The following is a 25,260-nucleotide window of genomic DNA, read 5'->3' as shown; positions in this document are numbered from 1 at the left end:
CCAGCCCGTAATGCTCTTATTGTTCTCTGTTGTATTTGCTCCATTGAAATATAGATCAATATCCAGAGACAATGGATGACCAGCAGCATCAGATGAAAACAACAAACACTCATTTAATTGGTGGAGAGTTGTCATTAATCTACACCAGTGTGTGTGTTTGTTTTGCATGCGTGTGTGCTTCCCATTGTCTGTATGCCCTCTTACTTTGTTTCAAAGTGCTAGATCTCTTTTCTCTTCCTCTCCCAGCGACAGGCAGAGCATCTTTTTCTGGTCAAGGAGGACATTGATGAATTGCTGCGAGGCGAGCCGGAGAGGCACAATTAAGATTCCATCAGGATAAAGGTAAAGGTAAATTATTTACATTAACAAGAAGGCTCAGCTCTCCCAAACATTCTTCCGTAAATGGAGAAAAAAATGCCCTTACCTCTGGAAGCTGGAGGAGCTGGCTTCTGTAAATTGTTTGTGCTTTTAATTAATGAGCCAGGCAATGTTTGTGTATGTGTGTGTGTGTGTCATTGTGTATTGGGTATGTTCTGAGGGGAGGTAAAGAGAAATAATGTGGTGGGTGGTAGAAGAAGGGGTTTGCTCATTAACACCACAGTCCTTGTTTTTATCTGTTAGACTTTATTCTTCAGCTTAGGAGCATTTCCGCTTTACGACACTCTGGTTTCCTCTCAGTGCTCTAATGACAATTTCCAAAAAAAAAGTGTGTTAGCTTGCGAGATAAAAAGTATAAGTTCACAAATCTTTATTTCAATAAAGGATAAATTTCGCTTTCCTTTGTGTAGACAGCTAAGACTCATTATTTACAAGAATGTCATGTCGTGTTTTTTGGGGCTGGAGAAACATGGTGTAAAAGCAAAACTGACATATTATCATGTTTAAGATGATATGGAAAACTTCCTAGCAAACTTCCCTATTAATACAGTAGATACAGAGCAACATTATCATTCATATGGGGTCGTGTTTGTGTTCATTTGGTGTGTCAAGTCCAATATTCACACTACTTGTAGCTCTGCCTGCTGTGGTGTGAGACTTGAGATGAGTGCAGTGAGAATGAACCACAACAGTAAAGTTTTGGGCCGTAAAACCAAAACAAATGAGCTGAAAGATGCTAAAACAGCTCCACAGAGCTGAGGGGGAACTGCAGAGTCTTAGAATAATTCTTTTTGAATTCAACACTGAGTGACCCCTTTCACATAAAAGTAGTCACATGATCCATTGTTAACATCAAAATATAGACGCTTTAAGTTAATTTACAAGCTACAAGTCACTGAGAATGTTAAGAAAAGAGTTATTGTTAGTTTTCCAACCACAAAAATAATAAAACTCTCCACACTTAGGAGAGATAGGGACACGAGAGAAACTAATATGGAAGGAATCAGAAACATAAACACATCTGTGTTTTTAAAAAAAAAAAAAAAAAGTCACAGTGGAAAACTATCTGGCTATGAAACACTCATTTTGGACTACAATTGTTTGACGAGTTTCCAAAACAAACTTTTCCCTCATGTGACATTTAGATAACATTTCTAAATTGACAAAGCCGTATTACAATTAGGTTTGTTTGGAACGTATACATGCAAACATTTATGCGCTTCCTCAAATTTCTAGTGCTGGGCTGTCTCCTTTTGTTTGCATTAGCGAGCGCTTGAGTGTTTTTTGGCAGCACTCAGGCTCCCGCTCCCCTGTATTAAAGCTTACAAAGAAGAAGTCAGGCGGGGGACAGTGGTAGCTCAGTCATCTCAGAAAATATGTGCAGTCACTCTCCCTCTGACAACTGTTTGCCTAATGTTGTGGAACAAGCTAATTAAATTTTTTTTTTTTTCCAAACCACAGCAATGACTTGTTATATGTGTCTGTATTACAGGGTTGATAAGTAACCAAGAACATTTACTCAAGTACTGTACTTAAGTACTTTACTCAGTATTTCCATTTGATGCCACTTTATACTTCTACTTTTATGTAATTGCTCAAGAGTCAAGCAGATAAAATTATCCAGTATTTCACAAAAACAGAGATTAGAGAATAGAAAAAAGATCACATTTCCTCTGCAATTTGTCACCTATTAATCATCTCACAGCCTTTCAGATTTATATTATGACCCTTTGGAGCGGGCCAGACTCGGGTTCGGAACCACTAGATTAAATTACCTTATTGTAAATTAAGTAGATAAAACTCATCCCACCTTGAACAGATACAACAGTAAAATGCTACTTGTGCAGCGCTCACCTGCAGCAGTGCGTACGACATAGGCCTATTTCTAACTGCAGAGGTCATCCCCTCTCTCTCTCCCTGACTTTCCTGTCTCTCTCTCACTGGGAATATCACAATGCAGGCAAAAATGCCCAAAAAAATATTTCAAAAAATTCTACTTGTGCATTAACACATTTGGTTATAATACTTTTACCAAAGCAGGATTTTTGATAAAGGACTGATACTTGTAATACAATATCTTTAATTTGTAGTAGTAGTACGCTACTTTAACTAATGATCAGAGTACTTCTTCCACCATATATATATATATTCCGCAGCAGGTGCGGTGCAGCTAAGCCATATGTCTCGCTTTGTGAAGTTGTGAAGTCTTTTAGATGTAAACAAACCTTAGTTGAAGTTTTTAATCTCTTATCCTTCATCACTGTCATGTGATCTGCTGGCAGGAAGATGGCGAATGCCACTTGCATCTCCACAGGCAGAGTCGCCCTTGGCGTGTGTGTGTGTGTGTGTGTGTGTGTGTGTGTGTGTGTGCGTGTGCGTGTGCGTGTGCGTGTGCGTGCGTGCGTGTGTGTGCACATGCCTCTAAGTGTGTTTGCATATTTGCACAGCTGTGTGTGTTAATATACCCACCAATGTATGTGAGTGCCCACGCATGCTCAACATGAAGGTCTGTGTGCGTGTGTGTGTGTGTGTATGTATGTGTGTGTGAGAGAAAGAGAGAGAGAGAGCAAGAGAGAGGGAGAGCTTGTCTGTGTGTATGAGTGTGTGAGAGAAACCAGGCAGAGACCGAGAGAGAAAGAGAGAGAGAGACGGAGAGAGATAATGTGTGGGTGGGACACGTTTTGACAAAGTTCCCCATTTTTCAGAAATAATCACTTGTTCCCGTTACAGAGACAGAGGCGTGTGACTCCGGGGCGGCTGAGAAGGCAAAGCCAGGAAAAAATGCTCTCTCTCTGCTCCTGTCTCTGTCTCCCTCTCTCGCTCCTGGAGCATCCAACCCTTGTCCTTGTGGCTGCTAACGAGGGGGTGTGGCTGTCACTGGAGGCGTTGGGGCTAAATTACCATATTAATTAGCTCATCCTTTGACCGACAAACACAGAACTGAAATGTCACCACACTCACATTGGCCATAGGAAACACAATTAGTGGAAGTCATTATTGTTTTAGCAATGCCCTGTGTTTCTCACTCCATTTCCTGCATCCTCCATTCCTCCCACTCCCCAGCTCCTTCTGCTCTCTCACTCCTGTCTTTGTTGTTTGACCCATACAAGCCTTCCTGCTTGTTTGCGCTGCAAAGCTCATATAGGAACTACATAGTATATGGTGTCATATACTGGAAGTGTTCATGTCTATCATGAGCTCGCTGCTCAGCCCATCATGCTGAGCTGCAGTAGTAGCCTTCACTCACAAGACTCAAGAACATCAGTGGGGTTTCACTTCCACATACTAATGATGTCACGCTGAGCAAAACTGCAGGGAGTTCTATTTTGACAGGCAGGGTGTGCTGCCGGTCGACCAGTCAGTGTGTTTTTGTCGTGACCTCTCCCTGAGCATCTCAATTTCTCCTTCTTCTCAGCCTGCTATCCTGCTTTCATACAGTACATGCACACACACAGCATGCCATGTTTCCTACCAAAGCACTAATTACTTTTGGATATTATCACTGTTATTTTTGCGTTTTCTTATTCTTCAAGGCCACATGATGCTCATATTATACTATTTTTCTAACAGTGAATTTTGAATTAATAGATTCTGAAAAAATGACGCCAGCCATGGCAACTTGTAACCCTGAAACTATTAGGAGAAAGTCTGCACTAAGAAAAACATTAATGAAATGCTTTAACCCTCCCCTGCTTCACAGACATACTTCCTTCCTGAGTTACTACCATAACTACTAGCTAGTTTTAAACTATTGACTTTATGATAACATTAGAGTGTGCTTCTTGGCATTGACTCAAGTCTCTTGACTCTACTGGTGGGATGAACATCATTCTTCCAAAAGATATTCTCTCATTTGGTTTTTTGCACTGGCAGTGGTGGTGGAGAGCACTGTCTAACACATCAGTCAAAATCTCCCATAGGTGTTCAACTGGGTTGAGATCTGATTGTTGTATATATATATATATATATATATATATATATATATATGTGTGTACACACATACATATAAGAAAAAGGGAGATCTGATGCTGCCTGTATGCTAGTGAGCCAGAATAACTTGTGGCAGACACTACCATGTGTATGCCATATGTATATTTCTTTTGATCCAGAAATCTGCATTGTACTGCAGCACACATGCTCACAACACTATTCTTTTTTTGAATCACTATTCATGTCAATTTGTATTCTTAGTGCATGCATCTGATGAATAAGTTAAACCAGAGGGGACTGTAAGACTCAGATATCCTCCTGTGTAGATCTGACCCTGGACCGCTGCCTTTGTGTTCTTATATGCTCTAAGAATGCTCTCATCATTTTGACATCAAAGATCCTGTCCAGATATCAGTGCCTTCACATGCATGATAGCTGGAGGCAACCTTGGAGCTTCCCATGCATGCCTGCAGGTCAGGGTACACGTGTGCATGCATTAATATTGTGTGCCGCCATGTCTTTGGTCTTTGTATGGGAGTAAGAGATGTGATAGACCAGATGAAACTGCAGTCTGATGCTGGGCAGGAAGTAGTTTGTCTCCAGTTCTGACTTAACGTCACACAGCCAGACCTCTGTCTCATTAAGGTAATGAATGTGTGGAGTAATTCAAACACAAAAAGATGAGGACACAGTGGGTTGTCATTATAATTTGAACAAATTTTAACTACTCAATGGAGAATTTGTTTATACTCACAGGTGCTATTTCCAGAGATGGATGACTTCTGTCTCTCCTGGCTGAAAAAAAATCTCATTACCTTTATTTTCCACCAAGATTCTCTCGTGTACTCCATGAGCTCGACATAATGGAGGTCCTGCTTTGCGGGACTAGTCCTGTCCTATCTTCTGTTGTCCTGTACGGCACTGTCTCATCCAGTAGCAATACGATATGTCCTCCATACACACAAACACATGCGGATTAATAGCTCAGTGGCTGAACTCTATAGGTGCAGATTTTCATGAGTTCATATATTCAAATGTGGGTAAAAAAAAGTAAATATTGAATCTGTAATGACCCTTTGCATACCTTGTTGCCCCATCAATGTGGGGTGAAAGCACATCTCACTAGCAAGCGATGTTATAGGATAATCATGACACCAGAGAATAAATCTGAGGAAACATTTTTGAATTTATAACCACAGATGGAAAAAAATCATAATAGATAAAGGTTAGGGTGTTTCTTGACTTTGTAAAATGAAACTATCTCACAGTAACTTTAGCTTACTCACTCATGCTAATGAGGAATGAGGCACCAGAATAGTTTAGGATTAGGCCACATATTTTTAGAATTCTTTCGAATGAATTATTTGTTAGTTTTTAATGCGATCTAACTCAAAGTTTTGAAAAAAATGACACCCCTCGCACAAAAATACATCAAGTACATTAGGTCAAAGCTGAACCAGGATTTACTCTGTAAACTGTGATGGATGTTTACAGTGGATCAGTTTGGGTAATCATTTTACTTTTGCCTTTGTTGTCTCTTCCAAATAAGTCTGGCTAACCTGGGAGTTTGTTTAAAGCCTGGGTAATTTTATCTGTTTGTGCTTCTCGCCCATTATGACTTAATTTCAGCAATGTTGTGTGTGTTCCCAGATCTCAGCAATTAATTTGGTTCGTACAATGCTATTATTAGGAATGACAGCTGAAACTATGAAAATAAGACCCAGGTTGTACTAAACTAGAATTATCCTCTCATCTGACCTCTTGCTTTTTTTTTCTCCTGTGTATTAATCCCTGTTACGTGCCGTGTTTTCAGTTGCTGTGCTAAGGATGATCCAGAGGAGCTGTAGATGCTACGGTTCATTGATGAAATTATTAGGTACCAATAATGTCATGTTTTATTCATCAGCGTATGTGATTGTATGTATGCAGTCATGTATAATGTGATGTGTTTATGTTTGGGTGTGTGTGTGTGTGTGTGTGTCTGTGTGGGCTCTGGCTCTCCTGGGGGCCGTTACTTGGGCCCACCAGTGTAAGAAGTGGGTCAGTCCCACTGTGCTGTGCGGCGAGAGTCAAGCAGTGACAGGTCTGAAGCAGAGAGGAGGAGCAGCAAAGGGCCCCTGTGAATCAGAGGCCGTATCGCATGTGGCAGTCAAGGCATCCGCTAGAAACATACAGCGTGTGTGCAGCGTATACGCTGCATGCTGCGTACGTGGGCGGACTGTGCAGCAAGCTAATCAGATGTGTTATTTGTATGGGGTGAAAGCGAGGCATCTCACGTAATACGTGAGAAATCCATCTTTGACCTTGAATCTCACTTTCATGCTGCTGCACTTGATGACTTGTCACATGTGGTCTGATTTAGACGTGTTTTGAAGGACAAGCCAGGGGGCTGAGGGAGAATGAACACTTCAAAACAACAGACAGTGATGCATCAAAATGAAAAAATATTTTATGAAGCAAAAAAAGTTGATTCTTTGGCTTCTTTGCCGAATCATATTGAATCTATTTAGATTTTTAGATATCCAAACACACACACTGACACACGATCATAGGCTTATATTATAGTCTATGCTGATTTGCTGTTTTGCAAAAAAAAAAAAATTTATGGTTACTGGATACAGAATGATTTCACATAGAATAAATACTAAGCAAAACTGATACCGCAGTGCTGTTAAGCTCTGAGTTATGGTTCTTGCTTTGATTTTGTTTGCACAGTGGGGGTGTTCTTCTTTTCTTCTCTTCTTTCCTCTCCATCCCTAATAGAAGATGCCGTTAGAAGTCTTCTCCCATGGGAAGAATGCGACAGATCCCACATTGTTCATTGTTGTTTGTCTCTCTTAGAAAAAGAAAAGCAAAAAAAAAAAAAAACAACTTCACAATGGTGTGGGCCGGGAAGGGGGAAAAAATGGAATTACAAAGATCACATTTTTGTCCTCTGTGATCTGATGTGTTAGGAGGGTGTTTTGGTGAGTTGGTGTGTGCGTGGGGGTGGTGGTGGGGGGGTGACAATGTTTGCGTGAGTGTGGCGTGACAGAGAGTGGGGGGTGAGAAAAAAAAGTATATGAGAAAAAGGGACGGTGAAAGAGAGAACCATAGGGACGGGGGTGGGTGGGGGGGGTACAGTGATGTGAAGCTTGAGGGTTTGAGATGCATAAAGGCAGGAGTTGCTCCATGCAGGGAGAGTGGGCTGTTTATTTACTGCAAAGAAGCTGTATCCCTCCAGGGCTTTCCAGGGGAGCTTGTCCCCATCACTACCTCAGCTCCTGCACTTACCCTCCGGCTAAGCACCCCAGTTAAGCTCCACCCAGCCAGGGAAGACAGAGAGAGAGAGAGAGAGAGAGAGAGAGAGAGAAAAATAGAGACAGAGAGGGACTCTCCTCCCATAGCCCTTGGCCGTGTTCTCTTCTGCCTCCGTCTGGAGCTGAAAATGGGGGAAACCACGCAGTCCCTCTGCCTCGGCACCAAGGAAAACAAGCAGACTCCTAATGCCATAGAAGTGCTTATTAAATCCCAGGCAGCCTTGCAATTGCGCTGTGCAGCCAGTCAAAATAAGAAATTGTTTGTTGTTGGTTTATTCACCCTGCCTCCCTCTTATTCCACATGCTTTCTTAACCTCCTCCAAATCAGCCTGGACTTTCTGTTTTCTCCGTTTCATTCTCCCCCTCCCTTCTTTCATCTTGCTGTTTGTGAGAAATGATGTGTGGCTGAGGCAAAAACACGGGACATGACAGCCAAGCAGCAAAAACATGCAGATGTGACAGTATGAGAGGGCCACTGGAGGGCAAAAAGAAGGAGGGAGTATTAGGGAGAGAAAATGACAGGCACAAACAGAAAATCTGATAGAACCGAGACGAGACACTGCGAAAAAAAAAATATTGTGCAGGAGGGAAAGAGAGAGAGCCTGAGGGATGAAATATTTGAAATAGTGAAGGAGATTGTTAGTGTAGAGAGAGAGAGAGAGAGAGAGAGAGAGAGGGAGGGAGGGTTGGGGTACACTGTGAACAGCAGATTGTGGGGGCGCATGTTGTCGAGGTGGCCCAGGTCCCTGGTGCCCTCCTGTTTCATGGCTCTCACAGCCTGTCAGTGAAAACAGCCCAGCCATGTAGACAGCTGTGCTCAGGAGGCTGCGGGGGCGAGAGGAGAGAGGAGAGAGGAGAGGAGAGGAGAGGACCTTTGTTTTCCATTTTGCTCCTCATCTCCATCAATGTCCTCATTTTTCTCCAGGCTCGCTGTATATCCATTCCATCCAAATCTCTGGCCTCTGCCATGTTTGTTCTATTCATCTGAAAAACTACCACAAAAGAAACAAAAGCCTCGGTTAGCATTGAGCAGCCTGTTTGTTTAGTGTGTGTTTGTTTTTGCCGTTGTCTGTCAAGTCAAACCATGTAGACTAAAATGTCCTCCTTCTTTGTCTGTGCCCTAAATTAACCCAGTTCCTTGAGGCTACAGTGCATTTTGGAGAAATGGATGTGTGTATATGAGTGTGTGGTGACACATTAGAGAAGAAGAAATCAGAGTTGGAAGAATTACGCTGAGCAATAGATGGGCAGAACTACCAAGCTGCCACTTCCACTTGCTTGAAATCAATCACAGGTTTGCTCAAGTGATTTTTATTGGCCCTAAAAAGTCCTAGCCACAGGCTAATGGGATAGATTCATCTTCACTCCCACAAACAATACATCTCCCAATGTGGGGACTTAAAAGAATATGACAGCTTGTCATCCAGAGCGTCTATGCGTTAGTCCCTTTTTGTGTTCATGTCCTCTACATCAGAGGCATCACACAGATCAATGCTCTCTCCTCTTCCTTTGAACGGACAAGTGCTGTCCCTGAGGTGCCCCCCCACCCGCGCCCCCCCCCATACCCTCTCCATCTCTCATGAAGGCCTCCGCTTACCTCCCTTGTCTCCCTCCACCTCCTCCCCGGCTCCCCCAGCCCTTCCTGCCATCACGGCCTTGTTTACGAGCCTCTCCCCTGGAAGGACAGGTTAATAGAGGACCTGGCTCAGCTCAGGCCCGCCTGTTTCCCATTCACTCCCTAATAAGACATTTCATCTCCTGCCTTACTGCCTGCTCGCCAGCGGCAAAGCTCTCCCCAAAAGAAGGGAGTCCAGTATGTGAGTGTGTGCGTGCGTTGGTCTCACAGCCCTATGGTAGCCTTGATGTGTGGAAACACAACCACATTTCACAAATCAAATATACAAACCTGAAGAAACAGAAATTCCTAAAAATGCATCAATACTCAATATCCAATTTTTAAACAGTAAATGTACTAAAACAAGATGGAAATAGTTTGTTTTCCTCCATAGGGCATCACATAAACCCTATTTACACATACATGAGGACGCCATTCATAGGGAACTGAATATTGAGATATTATCTTGGCACTGCCCAAAATCAAGACTCAAAAGCGGCCCAGTTGTGTGATGTGGGGAAGTTGAGAAAGATCCAACCCAAAGACAACCAAACACTTTGATTCCCTTGGGGAAGCAGTTCAGCTAAGTTCTTCAAACAAAATGGAGGAAAAGCTGATCGTGGTGGTCAAAAGCTTCCACATTCTGTATATAATGTAATTTAAACAAGTTACCAGAATTTCAAGGGGAAAAGAATGCATTGAGAAACATTGTTTGGGAACTACTTTGCCCAATCACAACCCCAGTTTACATTCACTGTTGTGTTTTGCCAACAATTTCTGGTATAATATTGGTGCTCACCAGATACGGTGTTAGGGAAGGCAAATGGTTAAGGTTGGGGGAAAATCAGGGTTACAGCTGATGAAAAGGCAAATGTTAATTGCACTTGCTACACACCCATCTACCATCTCAACCTTCAAATTATTCACTTTTTACTTTACTACTTACAGGCCTACAGTACTTACTACATTGCAAAAAAATATTACAGAGTACATACCTCTCCTAGTTATGTCTTTTTGTGTGTGTATGTTCATGTGTTTTCTGAAATGTTGTGTTTTGCACCTCAGAGCCACCATACTGCAGCCCACAATTAAAGACAGAAGAAGAAAACCTATGAAAGTAGCTCCCAGCACACAAGGTTACCCTGTAAATCAGCTCCCAAGGACACAATAACAACCTCCTGAAAACACTGAAACACAAGGACTGTGATCTTTTTACTGGGGAACGAATGAAAGACAGGAACTGGAGGAATGGGGAGCCAGGCCTGGTCCATAATGCCGCGGCTTTAGGTGGTTTAAATCACCTTGACTGGCCGAGCTCTAAAAGAGAGCCAACTCCCTCCTATCCAGAGGGAGACCATGGAGACTCGTTGTCCAGTAAACAATGTCCGCCTACCCCTCTGGAACCCTACTAGGGAGAGGAAACGGCATGTCCTTGGGGCTTCAACTCTGACCCCCCTCCCTGATGAAATATGGGCCCTGCCCTGTGGTGTAGACTTGTTTGAACTTGAGTCCCTAATGGGCAAGGGTGTGTGTACGTTTTTCATCGTGCCTTTGTGTGCATTTCTATGCACTTGCAACACTGGGGACTCATGGAACTCACTTATGTGATTGCAAATAACTCAAAAATAATGACTCACTGGATTACTGAATAATATGTTTTAAGAGAAAGAGATGTTATGATTGTGGTTCTGCGCCATTTGAAATAATGGCCTTAACACGGTTTAGGTTATAAACTCATTATGTGAATGAGAATATATTATTAACTTCCTAGTGTATTGATTTTGCAACAAAAGGAATCAAAAAATCTGTGAAATAAGGAGAACTTGTGTTACTTTTGTTCTCTGTTGTTTTAATTATGAATATATGCAATTATGAGTCCACTAGAAGAGAGCAACTGTTTTATTATTAATTGTACTTTATTCATAATCTTGCACAGGGAATGGCTGAATGGTTGAGGGTGTTAGGAGTTATGAGAAATGTTTACACAGTTGTCACTGATACTTTAATAAATGTAGTAGGAAATGACCCGCAGTTTCTACTTTGTATTTAATATGATACACAAAGGCTTTGCCCTATGAGGATATTTCCACTCTGTGTTAGATACGGGAGGATTTATGCCTCTGAAACATCTGTGTATGGAGGTGAATAGTGACATTTTGGCAAGAGAGATTTTAAGGGGCAATTGTGTCCCACAAAAGTTTAAATAATATATAAGTCAGTCTTCATTTCACCTAATTTCACGTAATTATCTCTTTCACGTAATTAACTGTAAAATACGTTGCCATTTTGTGCCAAATATACAACTGGTAATAAGGTATTGTTAAACTTGGTGTTGCCTCAGTGATGGACAGCAGGTCAGAATTGGCATTGATATTCAGTATAAATAAACAGACACACATGAACACACAAACAGGATTTGCGTTTTTCCACTTCCCTTCAATTCCTCCTGCTGCGGCTGTTAGTTGAGGTAATTTAGAGTCGTCTCTGTTTCCATGGCACATCTGAAATACAGACCGTCTTTGTACAAATTGATCTGTAGGATGTCCCTCATACTGCGCCTGGTGTTCCCCTAATTGACAATGCATGTGTTTCCATTTCTGCTCTTTTAAATTTCAAATGATGGATGAAAAAGAAGGCTGCCTTTCTGAGAATGCAAAAAGCACCTTTAGTCTGTGGATGACGGCCACAAGTGTCGTAACCTAGCAACCAGGGAGTCGTTGTGTGAGAGAGCGCGCACACACACACGCACAGAGCAAGAGAGAGAGAGAGGGGCTTCCTCTTGAAAAAAAAACAAAAAACCTCACACTCATTCTTGTTTATTCATGCCTTTGTTTGACCAGCTATTTTAGGCCCTTTGAGCATTTCTCTCTCACCCAAGGATTCATTTATTTTTAGCGTCATCTCGAGCTTCCTGCCTTTTCTTTCTGCCTGCTTCATCGGTGAACACTGCTTAACCCTTTTCTATTTCTGCTGTGCTGCCTGCATCTGCTCCTCAGAATCACATGGGAGGATGGATTTGTGGGGAAAAGGGGAAAGGGAGGATGGTGGTGATGGTGTGTTGTGTGTGTGTGTGTGTGTGTGTGTGTGTGTGTGTGTGTGTGTGTGTGTGTGTGTGTGTGTGTGTGTGTGTGTGTGTGTGTGTGTGTGAGGGCTTAGGAAGAGGGGAGAAGAGACAGGAGGAAAGAGGATGAGGGAGGAGAAGAGACAGAGGGAGTGTTTTCCATCTGTTTTTTTGGCTGAATGTGTTCTTTTTGTTTGAGGCCATCATGCCGGGCAGCATGTTTTGTTTTTTGGTCTTTTTTCACCATCTGGACTATTGCCTATTACAGAACATTGCCTTTGGTTTTACTACATTTGTGCTAGCTGTGCACACACACTCATGTTCGACTTCACAACACTGTTATGTACGCCGTTCTCTGTTGTTCATGACAACGCTGTAGAAACACAGACTGGTTTTCAGTGTCAGTGCATTCATGTTACCTTACTGCTGCTATTTGGATGAAAACCACGATTTCAGTTTTGCTGAAGCTAAGAGGAAAAACAGTTTTATGGCAGGCAATAGTCTGTATTTTTATTGCTATCAACAATCCAACGATAGGACCAACATGTTTCCGACTTCCCCAGTTTGTCGGTGGGACTGAGCCACGAGCCCATTTGTTCCTAGCTAAGAGATAAATCTTTAAGAGTACTCCATCAGTTTAGCTTTGCACTCCTGTTACACTTTCACACTCATCACTGACATTTACAAAAAGAAAAATCAAAATGCAGCAAATCCAGAGATCTTTTTTTATACCTTTTCTACCTATTTAAACCCTGTTGCCTACCTTACCCACAATGCAATTCACACCCCAACAGTTTCATCAGAGAATCAGGTGTGTTATGCTACTAGTAGCTAATGTTGCCTCGAACCGCAGGCCTCAAGCAAACTTCAAACTTCAAACTTGCAGTCTTCCGCCCCAAACAACGCTGACTCATGTGATGTCACTAAATGTCACTATATCACAAGAAGACCTATAAACAGACTTAAATGTGTAAAAATATAAGCACTTCCCCTTTTACAACAGGACACAAATATATACTTCAATTTAAGAAAATGGGAGGGCCACTGTAGTTCATAGCAAATGTTTGTGATCAGTGTGTATTTGTTGGAGCGTATTTTCAGCAGTGGATGTGGGACTGAAAACAAGTCAGCCAGTGCAACAGTGTGGCTCACCGATGTGTTTTTATTCATGTTCTATATTATTTTTTTGAAACAAGTTAAATCAGGCTTCTGGTTACACAGCGGGATCAAAATGTATTTTTTGAATCTATTCATCTTTTCCACAATACGTTTCTTTTAAATGTATCTTAATCTATCAGTCAGAAAATTGTGAGCATCATGTCATGCATCGATTACACACAAAACATTAAGATCAATTTTTATGTGACACCAATTACATATCTGCATGTGTTTGAATTATTAATTACCACGTTTCACTGCCTGTTGTGTATAAAGCATCAGCAGCATATACATGGATGAATCTTGAATTGATGTCTCCTCTTAATCACCCTCCTCCTCTGACTGCGCCTCATTCTCTCTGCTTCTGAATTTACATAGTCAAAGCTGTGATCATTTACATGAAGGCATAGGTACAATTCATTTCAGTCTGAAGCACTGCACTGCTCCGGTCTGTGGGGAACGATAGGGAAAAAATAAATGAGGAAATCATATAGGGGTGCTCAGTAGCTGATGTGTAGCTCTCTAGTGGCAATGTGATTTTACCGTCATTGGCTGGAGAAAGGTCACAGCAAAGGCGCATTGAAATGGGGGAATAAATAGGCAAGCATACTGCAGTGCATAGGGAGAGTGGGCCTGCCAATGAAGTCCCAATCTATTCCCCTCACGCTCCCTGTTCACTCCCATTACAGACCTCATCAGCATCAAATCCCCACTAGCAGCAGCAGCAGCAGCAGCATGCCCTCCCCCACATATACAGTATGGTCCCACTTTCTCACAGACACACACACACACACACACCTCATTTGCAGGCTGAGCAAAAAGGAGGCTATTTGTTTAAATCTTCTGGGCAGTCTGTGTGTTTTGGGTGTGATAGGTGTGTGTGTGTGTGTGTGTGTGTGTGTGTGTGTGTGTGTGTGTGTGTGTGTACGCTCTATATGCATTTGTGGGTGCATGTTGACTATTGTACCTACCTCAAACTACCTTCCTTTTTAGCTTGACATAAATCTTTCTTGTGTATGTTTTTTAGCATACATCAATAAAGCTGGTTTCGAACTGATGTCATTTAAAGTATATGTGCTTTTAAAATGGATAGGATAGGAAGAAAAACGCAATGCTTTTATGAAAATGTAATTGTTGGTTATTTGCCTTGTGATGATGACTGGCTGGAGGTCATAGTTTATATTAACCACTACATCACTCCCCCTGTGCGCTCTGCCTCCATCCTCTCTTCATCCCCACACCTTCCCGTTTCCTCCACGCGAGGCAGTGGACCGATAACTTTGCTACATCCAGACAGGCACACCACCACCACCACCACCTCCACCTCACAGTCCTAAAACCCTCCTCTGTCCACCTCAGCTCAGCTAACATGACAGGCCGGGCAGATGATGATAAATGCAGAGGAGGAAAAGCAATTACTGGATCAGTTAGGTGTAGTAGGGAGCGCTCAGGGCACTCATTACCAGCAGACTGTAGAGTTCAGGATGCGCACACTCACACACTCGCTCACAGGAGCAAACACACATACACATACATCTCAACAGGATTAGATGCATCAACAGCCAGTGTTACTGTCAGAGTTACATGTGACAAACTGTTTCTTTATTTTGTTTTGTACTTCTATTCATCTGAATCTATTGAACCAATAGATCTATCATTATTCATTTAACGCTGCACATGCAAACATACATAACATGTTCTAATGATAACAAAAATAAGATCAAAAGTGGAAAGCAAATGACAAGTACACTGTTACACATTCACATCATGAATAGCTAAATATCATTGCGGCAGTAATGTGGCGTGCATTTGTTGATGTGAGCTATATAGTTGTGTGACGTGCCATCTGCACACCTGTCAAAGCCAAGGAAGCCACATGTATAGAATATAAGCCAAGGAGGATAAGGTAGTCTTGGTGATTGACAGTATCACTGGGGTTGTCATAGGGACAGCTGCAGTCCTCGCTCTCCCCTGAGGAGGATGTAGAAGCACTAATAATAAGGGAGAGACATATTCACACAGAGAGCGAAAGAGAGAGATTGAGGAAAAAGAAGGAAGGGATGAATTTGTATTTACCCTGAACACACACACACACACACACATGCACGCATAGACGCACACTCTGAGGCAGTTGCCCAGGCTGTGTGTGTATGTGAGTGGTGGGCGGTGAGATCGCAGGTCAGGCCCACGCAGTCCCCATTCAGCCGTACAGTGTGCAGCACACACTATCTACACGGGGGCCAGAATGGCAGACGGAACAAAGAGGAGCTCATGCATGCACGCAGAACAGAAACACACACACACACACACACATATATACACGTGCATACACACACACACTCACACACGCAACTAGACTCCTCCCCTTGCCAAAAATCATCCATGGCCTCGCCTCTCCACTGCTGCCCCCTCTCAGTCAAAGACATGATTATTATTACTTCATCAAGAAATAGTCTAAATGTTAAAGGTGGTCACATTAGGTCAGTAAAACACAGAACAGGATGATACACATGCAGTAGGTTTTATTTTACACTGCAACACACAGCTATAATTTGTGCAGGGAGAGGAAGAAGGAAAAAGAAAAAGATTGTAACTTTATGATGAAGTACTGTTTAAGCACATGTTCTTTTTTGGCCTAAAAAAACTTTCATTTTTCTCCAACAGAACGTCCAGCCACAATCACATAAGAGTCTATGGATTGTAATTGTGGGTTTCCTTTACCACTACACACAGTAAACATGTGATTATGAAAACAGCTTGATTCTGTTGGACATCTAATCACTGGTTGCATTGTGGTTCACCCTCATATCACTTTCCTTAACCTTAACTGTCAGAGGAGGTGTGTGTTTGACTTTGATAATGGGTATGTTTGGTTATTTGGCTTGCAGGGGCATTTTGTCACATGTCTGACCACATTTGGACTGGACAGGATGTTCTAAACAAGTTCATGCTTGAGTGCCGCTGGGAGAGGATGATGTAGTGGCACCGTAGGTGGCAGAGATACACAAAGTCTCAAAGTGTGTTTGCGTGCGCTTCTACGTGTGTTTGTATGTGTGTTTGTGTGTGTGTGTGCGTCAGCGCCAGAGTGAATGTTTGTGTAAATGGGCGAGTGGGGGTGGCAGGGCTATAATCTGCTCCAAACTGCTTGCGGGCAGAGGCGAGGTGGGCGAGACAGTGATACAGAAAGAGAGCAAGGGAAGGAGAGCATGCGGGGGGGGGGGGCAGCAGCAAGGAAGAAATGAGTTGGCAAGAGAGAAGAAATATAGAAAGAAAGGAAAAACAAGGAGAGATGGAGGGAGAAGAAGAGGTGAGCTCAGAGCAGTGGAGCTTCGTACGGCTTACGGATGCTCTACAGCTACTGTACCCACTGTCCTCACTCCACTCCCACCCATTGTCATGCCCGAGCTCCGTGGGCGCCGGCAAGGCAGCTAATTCCTCTGACATTTACGCTGCTTTCTCAGCCCTCCAGTGACGCAAGCCTGGACGCAGCCAATGTCAGCACGCACAATGGCCTCAGGTGGATGAGAGATGGTGGATGGTGCAGACCAATGAGGTGCCAATGAGGAGGCCTTTAGAAACACTCTCTGAGCCAAGGTCCTGCATATTGTGTTATATTATACAGTATGTCTTGAATAAAATAGGATTAGTGTGGGTGGAATAATACGAGAAGAAAACATTGTGGAGCAAAAGAGTGAAAGAAACTAAAGAAGAAGTAGAGAAGAGGGAAGGAAGAAATGGCTAAGAAACTGATAGTGCGAGGAATTTACAAATTTTTCACTCTTCAGTGCCAAAATATGCACTTGGGATTTAAACAGCGAATTTCATGAATTCAGTTAACATCAATATATACTTTCAAAAATACAACGGCAACTTTTTAGGAGTTTGGCTTGTTGTTCACCTCACCTGACATCACTTCGCATCCCAAAATCCCTTGCTGCTATGTAACCTCCTCACTCTCGTGCATCACTCTCAGCACTCTGCTTTTAAAGAACTACAAATTACTTTATTGCTTTTGTTCTTGTACCCCAAACTCACTGCTGATGTCAAGGTTACAAACATCTTTTGGAATATAAAACCGTGCCTTACAACTACAATGCAAACTAATAAATACTGCTGCCAGTGTGTGGATTTGGTTTGTGTTGAGGGCAGTGTGAGAACATCTTGGCAAAATGACAGCGATGGAAAGTGAATGAAGTGTGTAGGGAATGTAGCATTTTTACTGAAAACTCTAAACTTGATTGTTTATGAACAAACAATTCAAATCTTTCTTTTGGGATTATGTATTTCAAAGAACACAGATGCGGTACAAGAGTAATAACAAAACAAAAATGTATACATACAGACAGCAAAGACAAAATGTGTCACAGTAACAGGGCCTTGTCTAATGTAGCCAATAATGCTAACACGCTATTAAATCATAAATAAATTCTTCAACTGGAAGTGGAGATACGAGCTCGATGGTCGACAGGTGAAGTTATGCTGTGTGAATGTTATTCAGACTCACTAGTTTGAAATAGTTTATGACATTTTTGGGGAAAAAAATAACATTAATATACCACTTCTGTCTAACCTCCACAGCCTGCATGTGCAAAGTGCTGAAGGGTAGCTAATTAAATGAATCGCTTGCTAGGAAAACACACTCACTTGTACATGATACTGTAAAAGTGGAAATTCGGCCAGGAAGTGTAGCACCCAGCTAGCAAAAGATCAGAGGGGTGGCAGCTTACCATCTGTGGGCAGATCACTTGGTCATTAGCCGTCCCCTGTCGGCCCTTTGCTGGCACGCCGCTCAGAAAGTGGTTGAAACATGATGATGTATTGGAGTTTTATGAAAGTAAAATTATTTCACAGCGCAGAGGCTTGTGTGGCTTTTTTAAGTTTACTTTTGAACTGACCCAGAAAAAATGTCTTAAAACTGAACAAAATGTCGTTAAAAAACGAGAGTCTCAGTTTAGTTTAGCAGTTTTCAGTTCATTTTATAACTTTCAGCAGATAACCAGTTCCTACAGCAGCTCTTCTGGACAGATTTCTTGGCAAACCTTTTCCAGACACAAGTTTTGCTGAAATTTGATGTGTTTATTTATATTTACTGTATAGTATATCATTGCAACTGTGACACCAAAATACTTTGAGTATGCGCTGTGCATGTGCTGCACCTCCGGGAAATGTGTCGGACATAAACACATTTGTATGTTACATGGGTGTGTAAGGCATTCCACAGTAGCTATGAACTCACCACCTGAGCATGTTGACTTGCAGGCAGGATGCTTTGACAGGATATAAACACCAGTCACCAGTTCTGGTCTTACTTACGCTAATTGCCAGTAATAGATTGTATCTGTAGACATGAAGTCATTACCTGTACAAGTCCAACGCAAACATTTAAACATGATTTTATCATAGTGCTTTTGTTGTTTGTTGTGTTAACATCATTACTTGAATACCTTTTTTTTTTTTTGTCAGACTCCAGGGTTGAACTTGCAGCTTTGTGTCAACACATAAAAGGTGTCATCATCTGTCTTCCTCTCAAATGTGGGAAGAAGAGGTAAATGGCAGGTATACGGTTTAAGTGTATTTCTGTTGAATATAACAGAGTGCACTCTCATAGTCATATAACATGCAGAGTCCTGTCTCTTTATAGAGCAGCCTGGGGCTCATACTGTTCACTTTTTCAACAGTATCTCATCTTAACCTCCATTTGCTTTTTTCTCTCTTCCTTCACGTCTGAGTCTCTTCCCCTGCATCCCTCCTTGTACTCTGCAGGGACGCACTGATAGATATAATTGTCAGGACGCTCACATAGCCCGAGGGAACAAACTAATGCACGCACGCACGCACACACACACGCACACACACACACACACAGACATACATACATAGACACGTTCATTACTACCTTACATAACTCACTAACATGTACTTTAAGTTAGACAAAGTGGAATGCACAACAGTGGCATTTTGACACCACACACGACATGTGAATCCATCAGTTTAATGATGTGACGGCCTCGAGAAAAATCCAGAACTTGTCATTCCTGAATTGCCTTTGCAAATGACTGTAAAGTAAATGCAAATATCTCTTTGTGGGTTTTAACGCTCGCAGCTTAAACATGCAAATGATAGATAGGATCCATTCTCTTGCAGAGGGGTTGCTTTGTTGATTATCGTCTGTACACTGACAAGTTCTCTCTCTCTCTCTCACCATTTTTTTGATTTTATTTCTCCAAGTCTTTGTAAGAGTCCGGGATCCCTCCATCTTCTGTCCATCCTTGTCTCTCTCTCTGTTCATTATAGCCAGCCTTGAACTTGAACACAGTCCAGGAAGGTAAGTGTTTGCACTGTCATTGGTCACTGATCACTCTGAATAAAAATCTTTCTTTTTTTCCCCCTTCTCTCTGATGTCACATCTTTGTTTCTGCAAAGGCGTGGGTTCAATCAGAGTTCGCGGCTGGAGTGGAAAAAATCTGGAGGGATGTTATCTCGGGTGGGATGATGGGAGTGACACTGACCAGAGATCAAATGATGAGATGTAAGATTGATTTGACCATCCTTTAGTCATGTCAGTGATGACAACTGCTTTCCGAGAACATGAAAATGAACAATAGATTCCTTAAAGTACATTTGTCACTTCCTAACTATATAAAATAATTCAAACACCGACGACTCAAAACATATTTGCCACAGAAAGAAATCAGTGTTTTGTCGTTGTTGTTTTATACTCATATCAAATCAAAGATCATTTGTGTGTCTAATGCTTTCTCTCTGCCAACTCTCTCTCTCTCTATCCCCACCTCCCACATACAGCATATACACACATGCTGGGTGGATACAGACATGGCCCCAGCATCAAAGAAGTGAAGATTGAAGACAAAGTCATTATGATTGAGCTGCAATCTGTGACCCCCCTCCTTGCAGCCTCCAGTGCTCACCCGGATAGATCTAAATGATATTGACAGTTGAATAAATTTTCTGCATGAAATCATGTCAGCTCGAGCATGCCGTCCCCCCACCCCATAGCCGCCGCTTTCTCCCCTCCTCTATAGCCCACTGGAGTGCTAAATAATTACATTAGTTTCCAGAGGCTAATTTGACTGAGAGCAATAATTCTGGTCCCATACCACCATAGCTGTTTTCATATATTTAATATTGGTATTGGTTACTGCAGTACCAATATTGTGTGTGTTGTAGATTGATAATTAAGAATTTGGACTGTGGTGTAGCTGCAGTGATGTCTGTCATCATCAGATATTAATTATCAGGTCACCTTGGTATTTCACAGAAGGAACTGTCACAGCAGCCACATCAATGCATAATTTGCAAACACCTCCAGTGTTGTATCAACCAGTAAACATGGAGAAAGACTCTGCGGGGCCAATGCAGAACTAAGTGATTAATATACAGTACCTTCATATGGGGCACATGTTCTCATTCTGTCATAAAATAGAGGAAGTGCACATATGAAATCCAGTTGTAAAATTGTAGTTCCCCAGGTCCGAACACCGTGGCGACGGTGGAAACTCACAAAAAACTGAGGACAGATCAATATATATAACAATTAAGAAAGCACTAGAACAATAGAAATTAACATTAGAAGTAATAAAAGTAAACACAAACCCATCTGGAAAGCCAGTTAACATGCAATGTTATACCTGGTTCATTAAAAGAGAGTGCTTGGGCTATGCTTTGTTAATGCATAATGTCTTACCTGACTCAGATAGACTTCTAATAGATCCATTCATCATGATCTGTCTGTAAACAGTGTGACTTATGAGGCTTATATGGCCTTTATGTCTGTTTAATGACATATTGTGAGCCTCTAATAGTCACTGTTTATTCCTTAAGAACTGTAATTTATGACTTCATCAGGTCTTTTATGTGTGTTTAATGACATTACAATTACAGAAATAACACAGCATTAACACGATGTATAATAGTGCGTGTTTACTGTTGGCGAATGCTTTGACCTTTACATGTCTGCAGACTACAGTACAATGGGGCTGTTTGGCTGCAGTTTCCTGAGATGGGTTTATGTGTTTTGGTGGTAGACACACTGCTGTCTGCTAGTGATGTTGTGTAACTCTGTTGGGTTTGACTGGTCTTTTCACTGCCGGAGTATCTGCCCCCTGGTATTTGGAACAGCGAACGTCTGACTCTTGTGACTACAAGACTGAATTCTCTTGATTGTGTGTGTGTGTGTGTGTGTGTGTGTGTGTGTGTGTGTGTGTGTAGGGGTGTGATCTAACAGCATAATAAAAGAGCAGTTACATCATCTAAGAAAAAAGACAGAATGCTCTCTCTTTGCCTACAGCCTTTCAGTCAAAACAAGGCGCTATTGGACTACTCTGTCTGTGTCTCAGAATTCATGTGAGACTCAATGTGTTTCCTATTAAAGAGTGGCTGTGTGTGTTTTCACTGTTAGGTCATTGTCACATTAAAAAAATGACAATTTATTCCACATTTTTTTTTTCATGTGCATCGTCATAACTCTTCTGGGAAGAGTTATGTTGTGTGAGACAGGAAGTACGAGGATTGGAGAATGGACAAAGGTCATTGGCTGCAGGGTTAAGGCAACACGGGTTAAGTAGCGTTAAAGCTTCCTCTCACTGAAAAGCCCTTTAATCCTGATGAGGACAAACAACTCGCTAAAGCACACACACATTCAGTAACACACACACATGCACACACAAAAACACAGACTTTACTGATGAGAGAGCCAAGGGTCACCCTGAAGGATAAATGCTGATAATGATAAAAACAGTGCTTCCTCAACGCAACTCAAGACAAACACACAGACATATGTGCACCACACATGTAAATAAAGTCCTCATCTGCTCAGGACATAAGTTGTGGTCATTGTATTTTTAGGAACCAAAATCATGTTGTGAGAGTCAAATGTGTTTCCCAGTTTGAAGGCCAGACACACATTTCCACTTCCCCTCGTCGCTCATCATCATTCCATCTCGCCATCATTACCCCTGACCCCGACGCTCAAAGTAGTTTTACCCAAATTTCTCTGTCTCCCTCATCTCATCTCTGCTCCCTTGGCAGCTGTGTCAACACCCACAGGCCTCTAGCCTTAAACAAACCTTCCACACAGCCATTGTACACCATGCCACTCCCCTCACGCAGCTACAGGAAGGCTGCACTGACAACTCTATAAATGCTGGCAGTCAGTCCCTGAACAACATTGATTTTGTTCCAATCAATCCAGAGAGATTGCAACGCATGGTAAATGACACAGCCTGTGTGCCATAGCATACGTTCCAGCTTTAATTGTTGCTGGGCAGACTCGACCGGCCCAAATGGTGGGTTGGTCCCGCGAGAGTTACGACAGCGCGAAACATCAGCGTGCTGTCTGTTTGCTGGAGCTCTGTGGGAGGCCCAGCTGTCAGCCATATCTCAAGTCTGACTGGACAAACTTGATCCCCAGCCAACAAAAATGGCTTTCACCATTATTTCAAACACTCTGTCCAGCAGTATTTCAGCACGAAACATCAAAAACATTTAAAGTCTTACTTAATTTAGGCGATAACAAGGCAAATTTAAATTTATTCATCTTACTTTCTGTATTATTATTGTAAAGAAATATTATGAAATATGCCCATTCACTTTCTTGTATCTGTCCATTAAAGCTAGAAAGGTACAAGCTGAGTTGAGCTAGCAAAGTTAACATAAAATCGGAAACAGGGACAAACAGCTAGCCTGCATCTGAACCAAAGTTAACAAAATCTCCCTACCAGCAGCTCACTAACTAAAATATATAAATTCATACAAAAACCAAAGTGTAAATTCACTGTCCTGGCTAGAGTTTCCCACTGTTTCAATTTCTTGTGCTATGCTAACCTAACCGCCTCTTGGCCATAGTTTCATATTTAACAACTATGAGAGTGGTATTGATCTTTTCATCTAACTCTCTGCAAGATAGGAACTAAGCAAATCTCCCAAAACGTCTGTCTTTTCCTTTAATCATTACTTCAGTCATTTTTCAGGAACCACCATTTCCGTCTCCACCTATGAGCTTTTGATTGCTAACATAAATTGATATTGCAGGCCCTTGTTGGCGGAGCGTATGCACGGTCAAGGAACTGCTGTGGCTGTTATTCTAGCTGTCAGGCTTTGTTTACCTTTCATTCGAACATTTTCCTGTCTCTCATTCCTAAGTTTTGTATGTTTTCTCTTCACCCCGCCTGTTATTTTGTGTCATAACAAAGTGAGTTATATTCCCTCCTCCAATACTTTTCTCATCCTCTCTCCTTATGGTTGATTTTGCTGTTTATGTTTCCACTCTATCATTCTTCTCCCCTCGGACGGAGCAGAGATGAGACAAGGCTTGCTATTCTACTCTGTGTGATGTGGGTTTTAGGCGTGTTTGTGTGTGTGGTATGGTTTCGGCACAGGGCATGTTTCAGAAAATATGTCGGGAGAGGTGTGAGCGAGCTGTGTGACGTCTGCTGATGCAGGTCTGTGAGTTTGCGTCTTACACGAGCTACATCATGCTGCATTTTTATCTTCCTTCATCTTTACGGACACAGATTGTGAGAGGATGGGGTGGAGTGGTGTAGGGTGGGGGGAGTCTTGTGCTGACAGGCAGCCTGCTGCCTCCTGACTGTAGAAAAATATTAATGTACCAGTGAGCAGGAACACTGCCAGCACTCTCTTTCTCTCTGTTTCAGTCCATGTCTGATTGCTGGGAATGACTTCTAGACTTTTATGAGTTTTGCTGCTGGACCTGCCGCAGGCTTGGCTTAAGGCCCTGACAGGGATCAGAGTAGCATAACAGCACTCACACTGGGACACACACACACACACACACACACACACACACACACACACACACACACACAGTGGCAGTAAATGTGTCTGGTAAGAAATGTGAATCATATGTACATGTCCTCCCTTTTCGTCCCTGGAAATTCTCAGTGGTGATGTGTTATGCCACTGGTTATACAGGAGGCTGCTGGACACTGGTCGCAGCATTCACTTAGAGACACACACACACATACACACACACACAAGGAGGAACAGGAACAGTTAGACCACGTAGAGAACCTGCAGACAACCTGAACAGCCTTGGGCCAGCAGACAAGGGGATTATGCCAAGCTTGAGCGGCTGCCTAGCGAGGCAAAGGGCACTGGGAGCAGATCTGACGTACTGCTGAGAATCCAGTACGTAATCATATACGACAGCAGAGCTGGTCAGGGATAATAAAGATAAACATTTGCTCTTCAGGTTATTTCCTGAGCCTGGTGCTAAATTTGGACTGGTGACTGCCAAGCAGTGTCTCGCCCAACTCGACCAACCTGTGGCTCAAGGCCATTTCCTATTGGCTTTTCTCCTGCTCTCCCTCTCTCTCTCTAACAGATATGATAATGTACAGTATACAGACTTTATGCTGACACACAACCAGAGAAAATACAGAGAGAGCAAAATTTTATTAATCAGTGACCAATGAGTGCACATGAATAAATGGATAACCTAAAGTAGAAAAGATAAAGAGTGAAAACATCGGAAAGGAGTGAGAGATGACCTGAACAAGGCTCGTTTGAGGTGACGGTGTGTTGTAACAGCAGCCGAGCAGAAAGAGCAGAGAGGTACTATCCCTGTTCATAAAAAGCGCTCACTGCCCTTTGTGTTTGGTTTAAAGGAGAACTTACTGCTGACCACATCAACCACAGACCTTTAACTCACGGCGCAAGCACTTTCTGCATGACCTTCACATTAGAGTGGTTTTAAACTGATGTCTGGAGTTCAGTCAAAAAAAAAAAAAGGTAAACTAGAATTGTACTTTTCAGAGGACAAAGGCTTAAGTCCGGTGCAG

General features: G+C 42.3%; 1 long non-coding RNA gene across 1 annotated transcript in view; it reads left to right on the top strand.

Annotated features, from left to right (window-relative positions):
• LOC111232218 overlaps window positions 1-19,948 on the top strand; it is a 41,027-nt gene extending 21,079 nt beyond the window's left edge. The window contains exons 2-3 of the long non-coding RNA XR_002665537.1: window positions 247-342; window positions 19,865-19,948. This is a non-coding gene — a long non-coding RNA (uncharacterized LOC111232218). The remainder of the gene's footprint in view (window positions 1-246; window positions 343-19,864) is intronic.
• Window positions 19,949-25,260: the final 5,312 nt, after the last annotated feature.

This window comes from Seriola dumerili, unplaced genomic scaffold (genome assembly GCF_002260705.1).
Source record: "Seriola dumerili isolate Sdu_G_001 unplaced genomic scaffold, Sdu_1.0 BDQW01000322.1, whole genome shotgun sequence".
Taxonomy (NCBI): Eukaryota; Metazoa; Chordata; class Actinopteri; order Carangiformes; family Carangidae; genus Seriola; species Seriola dumerili.
Note: the sequence above shows the minus strand (reverse complement) of the source record. Positions and strands in the feature narration are given on the sequence as shown.